The sequence below is a fragment of the Aegilops tauschii genome, chromosome 2, assembly GCF_002575655.3.
Source record: "Aegilops tauschii subsp. strangulata cultivar AL8/78 chromosome 2, Aet v6.0, whole genome shotgun sequence".
Lineage (NCBI taxonomy): Eukaryota > Viridiplantae > Streptophyta > Magnoliopsida > Poales > Poaceae > Aegilops > Aegilops tauschii.
The window spans coordinates 400,743,194-400,757,611 of record NC_053036.3 but is presented as its reverse complement, the minus strand read 5'-3'; positions in this window follow the sequence as shown (position 1 = coordinate 400,757,611).

Sequence of the window (14,418 nt, the reverse complement as noted above, 5' to 3'; positions counted from 1 at the left end):
CACATCTGGGTGGATTGAGGTACCTGGGTATTCTAGGATTGCCTGTTTCTTTTGGACCGCCACCCAGGTTCAAAGGGATCATGAGATTATTCATGCTAGAAACTTCCGTGTGCAGCCACAAGCTATTATGGGCTCTAGCATAGTTGATTAAGTTGTGTGAACTCTTACAGTGGTAGACTAGCAGATGTAGGGGATGTAGGTGTACCGGTCTACCCATCGTAAGGTGCTAACGCTTCTGAAAGACTGTGTCTCGGTCAACCGTTTCTCAAACATCATGTAGTGCAAGAATCAAGCGGAGGCGATCGAGTCTTGTGGGGAAAAGTGCACAAACCTCTGCAGAGTCTACCATCTAATCATGATTAGCCGTGTCCCCGGTTATGGACATCTTGAGTATCTAGTACTTGGATTTTCATGTGAATCTCATCAAGTTACTTTAATTAATTTTGTTGGGTTAATGATGATACTTAATTGGGATTGAGAATGCTGTCAACCATTCTCAATGTTTAACAACCACCATGATAGTTAAATAAAATTTGTTCCTTTGAAGTAGGGAAAATTTGGCTTTTTGCAAAACAGTAACCATAGAGCCTTCTACCAGCCAAATATGCATGTAGTGATAGCATCATTCTGTTCATTACTCTCTATGTGTTGTTTTTCCAGCATATTCCATGTGCTGACCCGTTTCGGGCTGCAATGTTTCATGTTGCAGACTTTTCAGACGACGAGTAAGGTGCCTTAGGTCGTGGTCTTATACTCAGTGATGCCGTTGGAGTTGATGGACTCACTTATCTTCCAAGTCTTCCGCTGTTATCGTATTTAGATGGCCTTAAGCCATATTTATCATACTTATTCTCTTTTGAGATACTCGTTGTAATAAGTGTGTGATTGCTACTCTGTTATAAATCCTCCATTTGTACTGTGCGTGTCAGCATTACTGATCCAGGGATGACACTGGTGCACAGCAGCACAGACTGTTTGAAGTCTGGTCGCTACAAAGGTGGTATCAGAGCACACGCTGACTGTAGGACACGACCACTAAGCTTAAACCCTAGAACACTACTCTCTTCTCATTTCTGACTCCTCTCCACTTTCTACTCTTTTAGGAATGGCGGATGCAAGGAACAAGTTCATGCAACCGGATGAAGAGACACCTTCTGGACGACACTTGAAAGAAGTCACTAAGTACCTGAACATCAGAATACCAAGCTTCACCGGAACCTACAACGCCACACTACCAGAAGAGGAGCGCTGGAAGATTCAAGTTCAAGTTCCAGGAAGGACGTTTACGCCAGTCAGTAAGCCTACAGAGTTTTCCTTTGATGCACCAACCTGGAGTTTAGGGAAGAGCATGGCAGCCCACATCTCTATGGGACGCATTGGAGAAGTCTACCGCAGGGAGCTTAAGGATACCATTTATTAGATTTGTGGACGCCGAGATGAGCAATGGGAGATGATCAGCACCAAGAAGGATGGATCAATTGCAGCTTTCATCCAGGAGCAAAACCAACACATTCGTCGCCAGGAGAACCAGATGTGCGCAGACATGATAGAACTGAAGAAGGCATTGACCAAGATCATGGAGTTGGAGGAAGAACTCAAGTCTACGCGCGATGGATATGAGGAGGAGATCGCCACGTTGTTGGAAAAGAATGACGACCTGATAAAGAAGATCGGAGTATTCATGGGAGACCCAGCACCAGGAGGAGAAGATGACGATTCTACTTGCCCGGATAACTACATCATCATCGACGACACCGACTCAGACCCCAGTGAAGATGACTTTGTTGATGAAGCTGGAGCAGATATCATGGAGTCTTCGACCGATCAAAATTTCTAGTAGCCCACCATATCAGTAGTAGTATTCCCCCATGTAAATAGTATAGTCCGAGCACCTTTGTAACGATAGTTAGATCGATTGTATGCCTTGTTTGAATTGATTGAGTGATATTGATTGTGTTTGTCTCATGAGCATATGGGTAGTGTTTCCTCTCTAGACCTCATTCTATTCTAAATTCTCATCTTTTCTAAACCTATCAGATGCCTCCGAGACGCAACACCGGATTTGTTTTCCCACCGGAGATCACTCAGTTGATTCAGCAGCAGAATGCCCTGATGCAAGTGTTAGTACAGAACCAAGGCAACAACAACAACAACAACAACCCACCACCACCACCTGTTGACCACTTAGCCTGTTTCTTGAGGCTAAATCCGCCGGTGTTTTCCAGCAGCACCGAGCCGATTGTTGCAGATGATTGGCTCCGCAAGGTTGGAAGGGAGTTGACCACTGCAGGATGCACAGATGCGGAGAGAGTGCGTTTTGCTGCACATCAGCTTGATGGACCCGTAGCATCATGGTGGGAGAATTACACAGCCACACACCCTATTGACACTGTCACATGGGACCAGTTTCAGCAAGCTTTCCGTACTGCCCATGTTTCAGCAGGAGCTATGGCCATGAAGAAGCGTGAGTTTCCCAACCTACCCCAAGGAGGACGCACCGTAGGCCAGTATGTGGAGGACTTTAGTAAGTTAGCACGTTATGCTCCAGATGACGTTGCTACAGATGCAGCCAAGCAGGAGAAGTTTCTCGAAGGACTGAATGATGAGCTGAGTATGCAGTTGATGGTAGCAACCTTCAACAACTACCAGGAGTTGGTAGATAGAGCTCTCATGATTGAAGGGAAGCAACAGCAGATTGAAAACCGTAAGAGGAAGTATGGACAAGGGAAGTACAATTCTGGAGCTCAGCAGAAGCCACGTTTTACCCCAAAATCGGGAGGACAGTTTCAGCATACCCATGGAGGAGGTAGTTCGCACAACCATAATGGCCCCAAGAATGGTAATGTGAATGGAGGAAGCAACGGCTAGAACCGTACCAACCCTTCAACCCCAGCTAAGAGAGACCTGAGCCAAGTCACTTGCTTTAAGTGCCAGAAGACTGGACATTATGCCAATGAATGTCCTGAAGCCCAGAATGGAAATGTCAATGGAAGCTCTAGGAAGAAGCCGAACCCTTTTAACAAAGGACAAGTGAACCACGTTTACGTGGAGGAGGTTGAAGCACAGCCTGATGCAGTAATAGGTAAGTTTTTGGTTAAGTCATTTACTGCACTCGTTCTTTTTGATACTGGTGCATCGCATTCATACATATCAAGGGGATTTGTGGATAAGTATAAACTGCCCACCAAGGTTCTTAAAACACCTATGTTAGTAAGTTCACCAGGAGCAGAGTATATGGCAAGCCAAGGATGTTTTCAGATGCCATTGGCCATAGGTAGGCATGTTTTCCCCTCAGACTTGATAATCTTGGAGTCGCAAGATTTGGACGTAATATTGGGTATGGATTGGCTATCGATGTACGGAGGAAACATTGATTGTGCCAGTAAGACGATTTCGCTTACCACCCCAGAAGGGAGAAGGATTAAGTATGTATCCCGGCATGTGCCGAAGAGGACTCAAGTGAATTCCTTATCAGGAGTTGTACAGGAGGAAGTACCAGTGGTGAAGGATTACCCCGATGTATTTCCAGAAGAGTTGCTAGGCATGCCACTGGATAGAGACATTGAGTTTTTGATCGAGCTTTTGCCAGGCACAGGACCAATATCTAAGAGACCGTACAGGATGCCCGCAAAAGATTTGGAAGAAATTAAGAAGCAGATTAAGGAGTTACTGGATAAAGGCTATATTCACCCAAGTTCGTCACCTTGGGGATCACCCGTACTTCTAGTGGAGAAGAAAGATGGATCGTTGAGGATGGTTGTTAATTATTGAGGATTGAACGAAGTGACCATCAAGAACAAGTACCCACTGCCGATGATCAATGATTTGTTTGACCGCTTACAAGGAGCTAAGGTATTTTCCAAGATCGATCTACGATCAGGATACCATCAGTTGAAGATTCGAGAGCAGGATATACCTAAGACGGCTTTTACCATCAGGTATGGGCTGTATGAGTATACCATTATGTCATTTGGTCTGACTAACGCACCTGCCTATTTCATGAACCTGATGAACAAAGTGTTTATCGAGTTTTTGGATAAGTTCGTCGTAGTGTTCATTGATGATATTCTGGTCTACTCAAAGAATGAAGAGGAGCATAAGGAGCATTGCGTTTGGTACTTGAGAAGCTCAGAGAACATCAGTTATACGCCAAGTTCAGCAAATGTGAGTTTTGGCTGAAGGAAGTTGGATTCCTCGGACATGTTATATCCGGAGAAGGAATAGCAGTAGACCCCACCAAAGTCGACACTGTGACAAGCTGGGAATCACTTCAGTTGGAGAGATCCGGAGTTTTCTTGGACTTGCAGGATACTACCGGAGGTTCATTAAGAATTTCTCGAAGATTGCTAAGCCCATGACAGAGTTGTTAAAGAAGGACACCAAGTTCAATTGGACTGAGGATTGTGAAGCTAGTTTTCAGGAGTTGAAGAAATGTTTGGTTACATCACCAGTGTTGATTCTGCCAGATCAACGCAAGGATTATGAAGTATATTGCGACGCTTCACGTCGAGGACTTGGAGCAGTGCTTATGCAGGAAGGAAGAGTTGTTTCATATGCTTCACGGCAACTTAAACCCCATGAGAAGAACTATGCCATGCATGATCTGGAGTTAGCAGCCGTAGTGCATGCGTTGAAGACATGGAGACATTTTCTCATCGGAAATCACTGTGAGGTGTACACGGATCACAAGAGTTTGAAGTACATTTTCACGCAGAAGGAGTTGAATCTCAGGCAAAGGAGATGGTTGGAGCTCATTAAGGATTATGATATGAGATTGCATTATCACCCCGGAAAGGCTAACATAGTAGCAGACGCATTGAGCCGCAAGAGCCATGTTAACACACTCGTGACCAGAGAGTTACCAAAAGTATTAGCCGAGGATCTTCGCGAGCTATGTTCGGAGATAGTACCGAGAGGTTACGTAGCAACGTTGGAGATTCAGTCTACCTTGATGGAAAAGATCAGGGAAGCTCAGAAGACAGACAAGGAGATTGCAGAAATAAAGGAAAGGATGAGTAAAGGAAAAGCCAAGGGATTTCGTGAGGATGAGCACGATACCTTATGGTTTGAGGACCGCGTTTATGTGCCCAATGATCCGGAGATCAGGAAGTTGATCTTGCAAGAGGCCCATGATTCACCATATTCGATTCACCCAGGAAATACCAAGATGTATTTGGATTTGAAGCATACTTTCTGGTGGACCGGAATGAAGAAAGATATTGCAGAGTATGTAGCAGTTTGTGATGTATGTCAGAGAGTGAAGGCAGAGCATCAGAAGCCAGCAGGATTGCTACAGCCATTGCCGATACCCGAATGGAAGTGGGATAAACTAGGCATGGATTTTATCATGGGATTTCCCAGGACTCGTTCAGGCTATGACTCGATATGGGTTGTAGTCGATCGTTTGACGAAAGTAGCTCATTTCATCCCAGTGAAGACCACTTACACCAGTGCTAAGTTGGCAAAGATATACATTACCAGAATCGTATGTTTGCTTGGAGTTCCGAGGACCATTGTATCAGATAGAGGAACCCAGTTTACCTCGAAGTTTTGGAATCAATTACATGAAACTTTGGGAACCAGGCTAGAGTTCAGTACAGCCTTTCACCCACAGACAGATGGACAGACCGAGAGAGTCAATCAGATTTTGGAAGATATGCTGAGAGCTTGTGCGCTAGATTATGGATCTAGTTGGGACGACAATTTGCCGTATGCAGAGTTTTCTTACAACAACAGTTACCAATCCAGTTTGAAGATGGCCCCTTTCGAAGCATTGTACGGAAGGATGTGTAGAACACCATTGTTATGGGACGAAGTTGGAGACCGTCAGTTGTTTGGACCAGATTTGATTAAAGAGTCTGAACAGAGAGTGAAGTTGATTCGCGATAGGCTCAAGGTAGCCTAGTCCAGGCAGAAGAGTTATGCGGATTCTAAATGCAAGGAGACAGTTCACGAAGTCGGAGACAGAGTTTATCTTCGTGTATCACCACTTCGAGGAGTTAAGCGCTTTGGAGTTAAAGGAAAGTTAGCGCCACGTTTTGTCGGACCATACAAAATTTTGGAGCGTATGGGAGAAGTTGCTTACAAACTGGAATTGCCTGAAGGATTGTCAGGAGTTCATGATGTATTTCACGTTTCCCAGTTGAAGAAGTGCCACGCAGAGATGGCTGAGATACCACTGAGAGATACAGTGCCACTGGAAGCGATTCAGTTGGAAAGTGATTTGACCTATGAGGAGAAACCAATTAAAATTCTCGAGTATGCCAGCCGAGTCACCCGCAGCAAGGTTATCAAGTTTTGCAAAGTTCAATGGAGTCACCACACTGAAGATGAAGCCACCTGGGAGCGAGAGGAAGATCTACGGAAGAACCACTCTCACCTATTTTCTAGCCAACCCGAATCTCGAGGGCGAGATTCATCTTAAGGGGGGTAGGTTTGTAACATCCCAAATTTTCAATTTGGAATGTTATACATTAGATCATCATTGCATAGCATATTTTATTGCATTTTGGAAAATCCTCGAAAATCCTAAGCAACTCAAGGACCCTCGGAGAGAGTTGGGGATTTTTCCCGGTTTTCATATTTGATTTTTATCAAATAATAAAACGAGGATTTTTGGTTTTAATTATTTTTCTCTCCAAAAATATTTCATATTAAAATAAATGAGAGGAGAAAATATGACTTCTCCAAAATAATTGAAATATTGGAGGTAAAATATTAAAATCAAATATTTGATTTTATTCGGATTTTAATTGCATTAGAAAATAATTTGCACGTTTTCAAAACTGCATTTTCAGGCCAAGAAAATGTTCATCTCGTTCTAATTATTTTAATTAGACGGTGAAAATTTGTTTTGGCATTTTTGGATTTTTATTAATTTTTCTACGATTTTTTTAGTTCGGCGGAATTATTTAAAAAAAATCGCCCGAGCGCCGGCTGGGCCGAAGCCCAGCCGACGTGCCCATCTCCCTCTCGGGCACGACAGTGCCGCCGCCGCCGAGTCCCGCACGGCCACGCCGCCGCCCCTAGCCCCTTCCCCAAGCCGGAGCACCCCCCTACTATATATACTCCCCCACCCCGCCGCCCTCTCCCTCACCCCGTTCCCAAAGCCGCCGACGCCGGAGGAGCCCGACGCCGGAGCCGACCCCGCCGCCCGAAGGAGCCGCCGCCCCGGAGCCCGTACGCCGTCGCCGACGCGGCCCCTCGCTGCCCCCGACGATGCCCGAGCCCCGCCGCCCCTCGCCCGACCGCCGGAGCCCCGACCGACCCCGCCGGAGCCCGTCCCGACGAGGTAGCCGAGCTGCCGCCGCCTGTTTTTTTTTAAAACCGCTCGGTTTATTTATTTTTTCTCGAAAACCCTAGGTTTATTTTTTAGATCGGTTTATTTTTTTGTTTAATTAATTAGTGAACGTTTACCGATCTGTTTGTTTTGACGAACGTGTTCACCGGTTAGCCGCAGTTAACGAACGTCCGTTCGTTTGACTGTTCGTCGGTTTTCTTTTTCGTCGGATTTTTCCGTGATTATTTCAGATCGCGATTTCTGATCAGATTTTCGTTGTGGTTTATCTTTTCGCTCGTTTATCGGAATCAGGCGATTCAAGCGCCTAGAGTTTCATCTCGAAATTCTCTTTCCGTCTAACCAACTCAAACAAGTTTTTGCTACTGTAAAATTTGACTTAGATTCAGATTAGTAAACGAATCTTGTTTCTTTCGCCGTTTGACTTCCGTTGCTTCGTTTGATTTGATTCTTTTTGCAAACTGGAGTTCTTAAGTTGAACTTTCTGGTTAGATCTTTATTTGAGTTTTACCTGTGCATTAGATTAGTGCTTATTGTATGCTTGTTTGTTTGCGATAGATTACCCGGAGTGCGCCGCTTGCTATTTCGAATCTCTAGGTTTCACGGATCATCAGCAAGGCAAGTAACACTTTGATCATACCTCTTTACTACCCAGTTTTATTGCATTAGATCAATCCTCAAACATTGCATGATTAGGATCTAATTAAATTGTGGGTATTGGGAAGTAGTTGAGGTAGTACCTATTACCTGTTTTATTATCAAACCCTTGGGAGTTACTTCTACGTTTTCTTATATTGCTATGCTATGCTAGTAGACATGGATTGGGTTTGAGTGTATCCATGACAGATGTGAGATTGTTAATATATGGTTAAACTTAAGGTGGCTACTAAAACTCACATCTGGGTGGATTGAGGTACCTGGGTATTCTAGGATTGCCTGTTTCTTTTGGACCGCCACCCAGGTTCAAAGGGATCATGAGATTATTCATGCTAGAAACTTCCGTGTGCAGCCACAAGCTATTATGGGCTCTAGCATAGTTGATTAAGTTGTGTGAACTCTTACAGTGGTAGACTAGCAGATGTAGGGGATGTAGGTGTACCGGTCTACCCATCGTAAGGTGCTAACGCTTCTGAAAGACTGTGTCTCGGTCAACCGTTTCTCAAACATCATGTAGTGCAAGAATCAAGCGGAGGCGATCGAGTCTTGTGGGGAAAAGTGCACAAACCTCTGCAGAGTGTACCATCTAATCATGATTAGCCGTGTCCCCGGTTATGGACATCTTGAGTATCTAGTACTTGGATTTTCATGTGAATCTCATCATGTTACTTTAATTAATTTTGTTGGGTTAATGATGATACTTAATTGGGATTGAGAATGTTGTCAACCATTCTCAATGTTTAACAACCTCCATGATAGTTAAATAAAATTTATTCCTTTGCAGTAGGGAAAAATTGGCTTTTTGCAAAACAGTAACCATAGAGCCTTCTACCAGCCAAATATGCATGTAGTGATAGCATCATTCTGTTCATTACTCTCTATGTGTTATTTTGCCAGCATATTCCATGTGCTGACCCGTTTCGGGCTGCAACGTTTCATGTTGCAGACTTTTCAGACGGCGAGTAAGGTGCCTTAGGTCGTGCTCTTATACTCAGTGATGCCGTTGGAGTTGATGGACTCACTTATCTTCCAAGTCTTCCGCTGTTATCGTATTTAGATGGCCTTAAGCCATATTTATCATACTTATTCTCTTTTGAGATACTCGTTGTAATAAGTGAGTGATTGCTACTCTGTTATAAATCCTCCATTTGTACTATGCGTGTCAGCATTACTGATCCAGGGATGACACTGGTGCATAGCAGCACAGACTGTTTGAAGTCTGGTCGCTACACTTACCATCCTGCAGTTCGCTCTTGTCTTGGATAAAGTGTAAACAAATAGTTTAATTGCCATCTTTGGACCCATTTTAATAACAATCTTTATCAGCTTCCTCACTTGATGCTGGTTCATCGATATCTCATTGCCCCATACGCAGAAAGGGTCAAAACGCGGATCTTTACCAATGACATATGTACCTAAAAGCACCAAGTTAATATTAGAAGCTAAACAACAATGGCACAATGATGTAGTACAACACTCTTTTATAATATGTCTATATACATCCGTATGTGGCAGTCCATTTGAAATCTCTAAAAAGACAAATATTTAGGAACGGAGGGAGTATCTTATAACATCCAGTATACTCACATATTAGATGAATTAACATCTTATATTATGGGCCGGAAGGAGTTTAGTTCATTCTTAAAAATTATCTGCTACTGTATCCACGGGTTACAGTTAGTTTGAGCTAGTTCAGGCTCAAATAGCCCTAAAGTATATCTAAACATGAGGGCTAGTTTGAGCTAGTTGCATCTATAACTCACCCAAAAAACTAGTATCCAACCCAAGAGGTGCTAATTGGAGCTAGTTCTCCTAGTGCATTTATTGTCAATCTAGCCCTGCCATCCAAACAACTCTTTGGATGGAGTTAGTTCAGGGTTAGTAATGAGCTAGAAACTAACTCTAACCTCTAGCTAAGTTGAGTATCCAAACAGGGTTGTGTTGCTGCTGTTGCTGCTCTTCTACGTATATCTAGAAATCATTAGAACATTAATGTAACACTCTTCCTTGTTGCTATGTAGCCTAGGATTGCATATTTAGACATTAAGTACAGTGCATGTTGCCATGTAGCCTCAGATATATTACATATGGCCCTAGTTAACCTAAGGAAAAATGGGTTGCAGATATATTCAGTTAAAAGTCCGATTCACCGATTAGTCCCTTATCAGCCGCCGGCCTATATGGTACCAGCTACGGATATCCTGAACAGTGAGCAGATATAAGCCACGGGATGAAACTAACCTCAATGGAAAACAGCAGTCGTTCCCGAAATTGTCCTCTATAGGTACATCAAGAAGCATGTTAAGCACAACAGGCTAAACATCAACCAAAATTACACATGGCAGACAAAATAATCTCCAAAAGATAGCTTCAGTGTGCAGGTTTAAGCACGCTAGTAAAGCAAAACATGTGGAAAGGTGTGCTAACTGCAACAGGCCTAACATTTAACAACAAGCAAACATGGTCATTCAAACTAGTATTGTGCCGGTCTAGGTACATTGGTTATGGTAAAATAAAAATGGAAAGGCGTGTTAACTACAAGATGCAGCAACCAAATGTAGTCATTCATAGTGGTATTGTTGAAACTGGTACTAATGAAATTGAACTGCACAGCTCATACTTGCACATTAGAACATCACGTTGTGAATAACTGGAATAAACAAGGCATAATACGAACAACCAAAGATAGCATTTGAAACTGAACATATGCTAACTACAAACAACCGAACAATCCAAAAACTTTAAAAGAGGCGCATGCTAGCTATAACAGGCTTAACATCAAGCAAATATATGCATTCCTATCGGTATGTTTAAAACTGGATTGATGAAATGTACTACACAGTAAATAATTGCACATATAGACCATCACATTGTGAACAACTGAAATAAACAAATAGTGGGTTTCCTCACTTGTCACAGATGGGCTCGTTCCCGTGGGAAGAGCACGGACCCTGGATGCGGTCCATGTTGTCGCAGATGGGCTCCTTCCCCTTGGAAGAGCATGGCCGTAGGGTGCCCTCCCTGATGTCGCAGACGGGCGCTTTCCCCTTGGAAGTGCAGATGGGCTTTTTCCCCTTGGAAGAGCCGGAGAGGGTGCCCTCCTCGTGGTCGCCGTCGGTGAGGTCTGACTTGGAAGCTGTGGATCCCAAGCCAGCATCGCAGAACGTGTCCATCAGAAATGACAAAAGGGGCTCGATGGCGATGTAGAATGGCAAATTGTTGGCAACAAGCCAGAGGAGATCAGCGGTGGGGCCATGGATGAGATCACCGGCGGTTGAACCCGAGGAGTTGGGGGTGGGCCACTTAACGTGTGACACAGCCCGCCTCAGGGCGTCGCTATCGATGACCTCGATGTCGTAGCCGGCGGACGAGACATGCCCGCATACTTTAGCCCGCTGCTTGAGTGATTGCCACCAGTAATGGTCGTCAGCTTCCTCGGCGACGTCGGGCGAAGAGACCGCTATATACCTCTTTTGGGCCAGTCGCTCCACGAGAAGCGTAGCCGGGGTTAGGCTGCGACGCTCTGGAGTGGGGGATGGGGATGGGGATCTGTGGGAAAGGAGGCGTTTGGCAGGCGTCATCTAAGAAACTCAGGGTGGCCTGGGTATGGAGATCGGTGGGTAAGCTGCACGGGCAAACCGGCAGATGTTGACAATGGAGGCCTTGTGGCGGCGGCGGCAGTGGCGGCGGGGACTTTGCTAGGGTTTCGAGCGAGGGAGGGTGTGTGTGTGTGTGTGCGCGCGCGCACGCCCGAGGAGGTTTTGGTGTGTGTGTGTGTGTGGAGGGGTGGGCGCATGGTGTTTGAGGAAATGACGTGGGTACTGAAAATTTTACTACGCGGGAGTGAAATGCCGGGCTATTGAAAATTTTGATGATAGTGCATCGCACATGGTCCGGAGATAACAACTGTGTGTTATGAAAAAGAAAAACCCTCGAGGCAGGCAGATATTTTCGATGCAGGCGGGATTGGGAACCAGAAACATCGCACACGGTCTGGAGATAACAGCCGTGTGTTATGAAACAGAAAAACCCTCAAAGCGGGCAGATATTTGATGACCTACAAGTGTAGGGCATCTATCGTAGTCCATTCGATAAGTAAGACTGTCGAACCCAATGAGGAGCAGAAGGAAATGACAAGCGGTTTTCAGTAAGGTATTCTCCGCAAGCACTGAAATTATCGGTGACAGGTAGTTTTGTGATAAGGTAATTTGTAACGGGCAACAAGTAATGAAAGTAAATAAGGTGCAGCAAGATGGCCCAATCCTTTTTGTAGCAAAGGACAAGCCTGGACAAACTCTTATATAGAGAAAAGCGCTCCCGAGGACACATGGGAATTATCGTCAAGCTAGTTTTCATCAAGCTCATATGATTCGTGTTCGTTAATTTGATAATTTGGTATGTGGGTGGACCGGTGCTTGGGTGCTGCCCTTTCTTGGACAAGCATCCCACTTATGATTAACCCCTATTGCAAGCATCCGCAACTACAAGAGAAGTATTAAGGTAAACCTAACCATAGCATGAAACATATGGATCCAAATCAGACCCTTACGAAGCAACTCATAAACTAGGGTTTAAGCTTCTGTTACTCTAGCAACCCATCATCTACTTATTACTTCCCAATGCCTTCCTCTAGGCCCAAACAATGGTGAAGTGTCATGTAGTCGACGTTCACACAACACCAGTAGAGGAGAGACAACATACATCTCATCAAAATATCAAACGAATACCAAATTCGCATGACTACTTATAGCAAGACTTCTCCCATGTCCCCAGGAACAAACATAACTACTCACAAATCATATTTATGTTCATAATCAGAGGCGTATTAATATGCATAAAGGATCTGAACATATGATCTTCCACCAAATAAGCCAACTAGCATCAACTACAAGGAGTAATCAATACAACTAGCAACCCACAGGTACCAATCTGAGGATTTGGGACAAAGATTAGATACCAGAGACGAACTAGGGTTTTAGAGGAGATGGTGCTGGTGAACATGTTGATGGAGATTGACCCCCTCCCGATCAGAGGATCGTCGGTGATGATGATGGCGACGATTTCCCCCTCTCGGAGGGAGTTTCCCCGGCAGAACAGCTCCGCCGGAGCCCTAGATTGGTTCCGCCAAGGTTCTGCCTCGTGGTGGCGGTGTTTCTTCCCGAAATCTTGCTTATGATTTTTTCCAGGGTAAAAGACTTCATATAGCAGAAGATGGGCACCAGAGGCCTGCCAGGGGGCCCACGAGGCAGGGGGCGCGCCCAGGGGGGTAGGGCGCGCCCCCACCCTCGTGGCCAGGGTGTGGGCCCCCTCTGGTGGATTCTTTCGCCAGTATTTTTATTACTTCCAAAACGTGCCTCCGTGAAGTTTCAGGACTTTTGGAGTTGTGCAGATACGTCTGTAATATTAGCTCCTTTTCTAGCCCAGAATTCCAGCTGCCGGCATTCTCCCTCTTCATGTAAACCTTGTAAAATAAGAGAGAAAAGGCATAAGTATTGTGACATAACGTGTAATAACAACCCATAATGCAATAAATATCGATATAAAAGCATGATGCAAAATGGACGTATCAACTCCCCCAAGCTTAGACCTCGCTTGTCCTCAAGCGGAAGCCGATAACGAAAAATATGTCCACATGTTTAGAGGTAGAGGTGTCGATAAAATAAAATACGGACATGAGGGCATCATGATCATTCTTATAATAGCAACATATATATATATATTGTCATATGATTTCTTATTCTAAAGTAACAATCTATTCACAATGTCAAGTATGAATCAGAAACTTCACTGAGAACTAACAAACTATAACCTCGGTCATTGAAGTAATTGCAATTTATCATAACATCGAAAAGAGTCATTATAAGAGCTTTTCAGCAAGTCCACATAATCAACTATCATTTAGTCTTTCACAATTGCTAACACTCACGCAATACTTGTGGTTATAGAGTTTTAATCGGACACAGAAGCGGCTTATAGTGTTGCCTCCCAACCTTTTACCTCAAGGGTAATGTCAACAATAATAGTTCATGCTAACTTACATCCAATTGGATATATATATATATATATATATATCAGGATCTTTCCAACACAATGTGCTTGCCAAAGGATAAAATGTAAAAAGGAAAGGTGAAGATCACCATGACCCTTGCATAAGGTATAAGACAAAGTAAAAGATAGGCCCTTCATAGAGGGAAGCAGAGGTTGTCATGTGTTTTTGTGGTTGGATGCACCAAGTCTTAATGCGAAAGAACGTCTCTTTATATTGCCACTTGTGATATGGACCTTTATTATGCAGTTCGTTGCTTTTATTGCTTCCATATCACAAGATCGTATAAAGCTTATTTTCTCCACACTAATAAATCGTACATATTTAGAGAGTAATTTTTATTGCATACAACAATGACAACTTACTTGAAGGATCTTACTCAATCCATAGGTAGGTATAGTGGACTCTCATGGCAAAA